Genomic DNA, 6,530 nt, shown 5'->3' on the forward strand with positions numbered 1-6,530 from the left:
AGAGCTAACCTTCAGCTCTGCTTCCTTGAGCGGGCTTCCCTCTGCTAAGATTGGGCTGTGCAACGATGGAAATTCAAAGCAGGCGGGACCGATGGCTAGTGCATTTTGGCCAGTGTCATTCAGGTTAGAATGTGCTGTATGGAGTGATCCGAGTCATGGAGTGACAGCTGGCACTTCTGCAAGAAGCCCACAGAAAACGGTGATGGGCTGCAGGAGAAATTTTGCTAATTTTATGTCCCGAGACAAAGGAAAAAGTAAACCATTAATGGACCCTGTTTTCAAGGCCGATGGCTCCTTGCCAGCACAAGTAAACTTCAGTGCTCTCAGCTTGATCTGCCTGTGCTGATCCTGAGAAGGGCCACACAGCTGTCTCTATCCCTCCTCAAAGCAGACTGAGTCAAATGTGACAGGAAATAGAGTCCTGGGCGTGGCTGGGCATGTTCCAACTTCATATCTATGACCCCCTTCACGCACGTCCGATGTAGCTGAACGGTGCTGCCTACAAGTCCTGCAACTTCTTCTTCTCGTGTTACCAAGCAGGACCCTATGAGGCCTTCCTGAGACACTTCTCCCCTGTCCCCCGCCTGCCTATTGTTTGATTTGCATAAGCAAAGGTATAAGTTCGTATGCCTTGAGAATGAATTGTGGATAAGTTTGAACCACCAGAAGGATTTTTTTTATCATTGCTGAAGCCATTTTATAATGTAGAAATTTCTTTTTCCTATTTTAAGTAACCAAAGTCCATTCTTAAGAATACGTTGTCCAACAACTAAAACAGTCTCAGAATTTGTTACTTGTCTGTGATTTATACTGATTCCGCCTTCTGTTATCATCCGATACCCTCGAGGTCCATTTGAAATGGCATTTACTTTGCAGCAGGCATCTAGGATGCTTGTTCCAGGGTCAAGAACTAATTCAGAAGATGAAGCTTCTTTTAAAAACTCTAAAAGAGTTTGATCAGACATGACCTCTAGTGCATCTATGCTACTATGATAAAGGGCTTGTGTACACCTTTTAGCAGACTCCAGTCGTTCTTGTCTGTGAATAAGCTTTGTTACTTCTGCAGCGAGTCATTTCTGACCACCCTGCTTTTCTGGCTCTCTGACATGCAGCTACATTATGTGGTCAATCTCTGGAAGGTTCAGAAAAGTGAAGAGCTTCAGGGACCTTTCTACCAAATCATCTTGCTGCCTCACAAAGAATTGATACAGTTCAAATGGAGATGTCTTATCTGTTTAGCCAGACAGCATTGCCAGCGGACTTTCCCAGTTTTGCTCCAGTTGTAATTAGAGGAAGATTCTAAATATGTCTTCTCCGGTGAACTTATGGATGAACTCATATCCAGACATGATATTGCCCAGCTGATCAGATCCACCTAGCTGGACCCGGCATCCATAAGGCTAGAACAGGTAGTAGCAATCATAGGCCTGGAGCACCTGGTATTAAAAACTTGGCCAAATTCATGCCTTCCAGGCTCTGGAGCGGAGTCTGCATGCTCAGTCGGCTCAGCAGCGCACCCCTGCGGAAGTGGCAGCCCACTGCAGCTAGGAAGTGCAGCAGGTGATACTTCTGGGACCACGCCGAGGTGTCCAGCAAGGTGAAGCTAACCTGGGTCCGCGCGTTAGTGAAGAGCTGCTGGTGGTCAGCCGCCAGGGCCTTGAGCCCTCGCTGCGGGGCGGGCGCATTGATCTGCGAGTGCTCTGCGTCCGGTGCCTCGCGCTCCTTGGAACCACCGCTCGGGTCTCCCAAGCGCGCCGCGGCGCCTCCCACCAGCGTCATCGTGCTGAGGCCTGCTCGCTGGGAGTGAGACAGGCCCTGCAGCGCCAGCAGATGCCCCACGTGAAGTGAGCCGGCCGTGGTGTCGAAGCTGCGTGTGGAAGAGCTCTGGGAGCTCTGTGTTCATCCCCCTCCCGAAGAATTCCTTGAACAGACCCCGAGCCTTCTGCGCCACCAGAAACCCCTGAGCGCCCGTGTGGGCCTCACGCAGCCCCAGAGGCCGGACTCATGGCCCTCCTCAGGTACCAAACCACCGACCCTGGGAAATGCACAGCCACATGGGCGCCGCCATCTTGGCGAAGCCCCAGGGTAAGAGGAAGAGGATGATGGGGATATGGAGATGAACACGATGAAGGTGGTCCACCTGAAGGATATGAGGAAGACGAGGAGGATGAAGAGGAGGAGGAGGAAGAAACGGTGCTGGTCTGGTTTGGTCTTGTCTGATCTTTGAGACGCCTCTGGTGAGTGGCAGAACCTCGAGCGTGAGGACACCAGGGTGTACTTACCTACTGGGATGCCTTGATTGGAGATTTTCTTTTTGGGGGGGGCGGGGGGAAAGGTGTGAGACTTGGTCACCTGGTTTTGAGCGGAGTGCCGCTTTAATTGGGTTTTCCCCTCTGAGGGGAGGCCCCTCTGAGGGGAGGAGTCCTTCCGCCTTCGGGCACCGCCTGAGTGGTGCTGGGAAAGCCCGGTAAGACCGAGGCTGGTCGGGACCCCCGTTTGGGACGGTAGGTAGGAAATTTTCCATTCTCGTGCTAGGGAGCTGCGACCCTGAGAGGCCCGCGAGCTCTGGTTTATCTAGTTCTGGTCTGTTTCCGGTAATACCGGCCCTGTGAAAGAACAATGGGGAAACTGAAAGCCTGAATGATACTTTTAAAAAACAAGAGTTTTCGAGTATGGCTAATGTGGAACAAAGTTCACTGGCCCGACTGCCCAGCTTGAGTAACTTTGAAAGTTGGAATGTAGTGGCAGTATAATTTCTGGAGGCTTGAATATCCTGGCAGAGAAATGTCCAAATCTTACCTACCTCAGTTTGAGTGGAAACAAAATCAAAGATCTTGGTATAGTAGAAGCTCTGCAAAATCTTAAAAATTTGAAAAGCCTTGACTTGTTTAACTGTGAGATCACAAGCCAGGAAGATTATAGAGAAATTATTTTTGAACTGCTGCAGCAAATCACATACTTAGATGGATTTGACCAGGAGGACAGGGGGAATCGGTCCCAGGAAGGCTCCATAGGGTTCTGCTGGGTTACAGACTCAGTCTTAAATCTGAAATGATCAAAGGTGACTGGAAAGCTATAGAATATGGCAAAGAAGTGATTCAGGGACCCACTATTTAGGAAAAGAGGGATGAGCCAATTTGGACTAGTTGGAGAGTAATTATAGGACCCCAAATCATGTTTTTATCTCCCAACTAGTTGACATTATTCAATAAAATCTTTAGAATTATTTCTGCACTTGGCTTATCTCTCTTTTTAAAAATTGTGGGAAAAAAAGCCATAAGATTTATTATCTTAAACATTTCTAAGTGTACAGTGTTAAGTATATTCACACTGTTGTGCAACCAACCTCCAGAACTTTTTAATCTGGCAAAACTGAAACTCTGTGCCCATTGAACAACTTCCCATTTCCTGCTGCCCCCAGCCCCTAGTTACTATCGATGGACTTTCTGTTTCTATGAATTTGACTTCTCTAGATATCTCATAGAAGTGGGATCATACAGATTTGACTTTTTGTGACTGGTTTATGTCACTTAGCATAATGTTCTCCAGGTTCCTTTGTGTTGTAGCATGTGTCAGAATTTCCTTCTTTTTTGAGGCTAAATAATATTCCATTGTATGTATACCTACATTTTAATGATATCTGTCGATGGATACTTGGGTTGCTTCCACTTCTTGGCTATTGTGAATAGTGCTATTATGAACATGACTACACAAATATCTCTTCAAGATCCTGCTTTGGATTCTTTTAGATATACACCCAGAAGTGGGATTGCTGGCTTGTCTTTGTCTGTTTGGGCTGTTGTAACAGAATACCATATCCTGGGTGGCTTATAGACAGCAGAAATTTATTTCTCATGGTTCTGGAGGCTGGAAAGTGCAAGATCAGGGCATGATTAGGTGTCTGGTGAGATTTGCTTCCTGGTTCATAGACGACTGTCTTTTTGCTGTGTCCTCACGTGGTGGAATGGGTGAGGGAGCTCTGTGGGGTCTTTTTTATAAGGGCACTAATCCCATCATAAGGGCTCTGCCTTTATCACCTAATCACCTCACCTCCCAGAGGCCCCAGCTCCAAATGCCATCACAATGGGGGTTAGGATTTCAACATAAGAATATTAGGGGGAAACAAACATTCGGTCCCTTACAAGGGTCATATGGAAATTATATTTTTAATTTTTTGAGGAATCTCCATACTGTTTTCCACAGTGGCTGCACTATTTTACTTTCCTACCAGCAGGGCACAAGCGTTCCTATTTTTCCACATCCTGGCCAACAGTTGTTATTTTCTGTTTTTTTGGTAGGAGCCACCCTGATGGATGTGAGGTATTGTCTCATGGTGGTTCTGACTTGCATTTACCTAATGGATAGTGATGGTGAGCATTTTTTCATATGCTTGTTGGTCATTTGTATGTCTTTGGAGAAATGTCTAGTCAAATCCTTTGCCCACTTTAAAATTGGGTTGTTGTTGTTGTTATAGTTGTTATTATTATTGAGTTGTAGAAGTTCTCTATATATTCTGGATAGTAACCACTTACCAGGTATACGATTCGCAAGTATTTCCTTCCATTCCGTCGGTTGCCTTTTCACTGTTGATTGTGTCTTCTGATGAGGCTCATTTCTTTCACCAGTCTAAAGTTTTCGGAGGGCGCGCTTATATATCAGGGGCATCTTCAGTAAATGGTTGTGGAGCGAAGCAAGGAACATACACTGAAGGGAATTAGACAACATGCTTTTAATGAGATGGGATTTAAGTTTTGATGGGCAAGGCAGGCTCCGAGTGGAAATGCAGATGGCATTTGTGTGTGGCCCCCTCTTTCATCTGTTCCTCTCTGCTCAGGCATGAGGCTGTCTATCAGCAAGGTGATACCGAAACCCAGTTCAGTTTGACAAATGGTGTGGCAGGCACTGTGCTAGGGGTTACAAAAGAGAGCAAGGAAGGCAAAGCTCTACCCTTACCAGGTGCCATCCTGCAGGGAGATAAACAAGATGGGAACTTCAGTGTAATGTGAGGAGGATGCCCTCAGGTAGTGGTTACTCACTGTAGGAAAAGAGGCAAAGAAGGGCACCTAACCTGGACCAAGGGATGACGGAAACCTTCCTGGAGGAGGTAGTCCTGAGGTTGTTTGGCACCTGGCCTGGTCTGCCCTCAATAAAGGGTAGCCTTGAGCTCCTCCACTCCTCAGAACCCAGGGCGGGGGGTCACCATCCAGAATCAGCCGGAAGAGGGCGCACCACTGCAGGAGCAGAGCCGCAGGGAGGATGTCAGGATCTACTGTATTGTGTTATATTTCCCCACTAACAAGCTCTCTATTTAAAGGTGCAAAAAAAAATTCTAGACAGTTTATTGAGGAATTTCAATAAACTTTATTTCCTTTGGAAAACTAAAAGGAGCAATATATATGACTGATAAATTTATTTCAAAAATTAAGTGCTTAAGGGAATTCCCTGGCAGTCCAGTGGTTAGGACTCCACTGCTGAGGGCCTGGGTTCGATCCCTGGTTGGGGAACCAAAATCCCACAAGCTACACAGCATGGCCAAAAAAATAATAATAATTTTTAAAATGCTTAAAAAAATATTTATTGTATTTACTAACATATTACGCTTCTTAGGTGCTAGTTACAGCTCTAAGCACTTTACATGTATTTACTCACAACAGCCCTACGGGGTAGGTATTATTATTACTCCCCTATGAAGACAGGGAAACTGAGGCACAGGGAGGCTAAGTAACTGGCCCAAGGCCCCCAAATGATGAAGCAGCAGAGCTGAAATTTGAATCTGCAGCCTGGCTCTAGAACCTGTGCTCTTGGCATTGTATGCTTAGATTAAAAAAATTTTTTTTAATTTTAATTAAAAAAATTTGAAGTATAGTTGATTTACAATGTTATGTTAGTTTCAGATGTTCAGCATAGTGAGTCAGTATTTTCATAGATTATATGCCATTAAAAGTTATTACAAGATAATGGCTATAATTCCCTATGGTATGTAATATATCCTTGCTGCTTATCTATTTTATATATAGTAGTTTGTATCTTTTAATCCTGTAGCCCTAATTTGTTCCTTCCCCCTTCCTTCTCTCCTTTGGTAGCCACTAGTTTGTTTTCTGTATCTGTTTCTGTTTTGCATATACATTCATTTGCATTATTTTTTAGATTCCACATATAAGTGGTATCATACAGTATTTGTCTTTGTCTGACTTATTTCACTAAGCATAATATTCCCTAGGTCCATCCATGTTGCTGCAAATGGCAGAATTTCATTTTTTTATGACTAATATTCCATTATATATATATACCACATCTTCTTTATCCATCATCCATTGATGGGCACTTGGGTTGCTTCCATATTTTGGCTATTGTCAGTAGAGTTGCTATGAACATTGGGGTGCTTGTATCTTTTTGATGGGTGGTTTGATTTTTACCTGCCAAGAAAGTTTTTCCACTTCAACCAACTTGATCCAATAGAATATGTGTTATAAGGTCATTCCTTTTAAGACTCCATTTCCTCACTTGCACCTTCTGAAAAATTCACCGTT

The 6,530-nt window shown here is 44.8% G+C and overlaps 1 pseudogene across 1 annotated transcript; it reads right to left on the reverse strand.

Annotated features, from left to right (window-relative positions):
- Window positions 1-475: 475 nt before the first annotated feature.
- On the reverse strand, window positions 476-2,241 carry LOC307195853 (tyrosine--tRNA ligase, mitochondrial-like; annotated as a pseudogene). The gene has a single exon. The product of its transcript is annotated as a tyrosine--tRNA ligase, mitochondrial-like (transcript).
- Between the last annotated feature and the right edge of the window lie 4,289 nt (window positions 2,242-6,530).

The sequence above is a fragment of the Stenella coeruleoalba genome (genome assembly GCF_951394435.1).
Source record: "Stenella coeruleoalba genome assembly, chromosome: 13".
Lineage (NCBI taxonomy): Eukaryota > Metazoa > Chordata > Mammalia > Artiodactyla > Delphinidae > Stenella > Stenella coeruleoalba.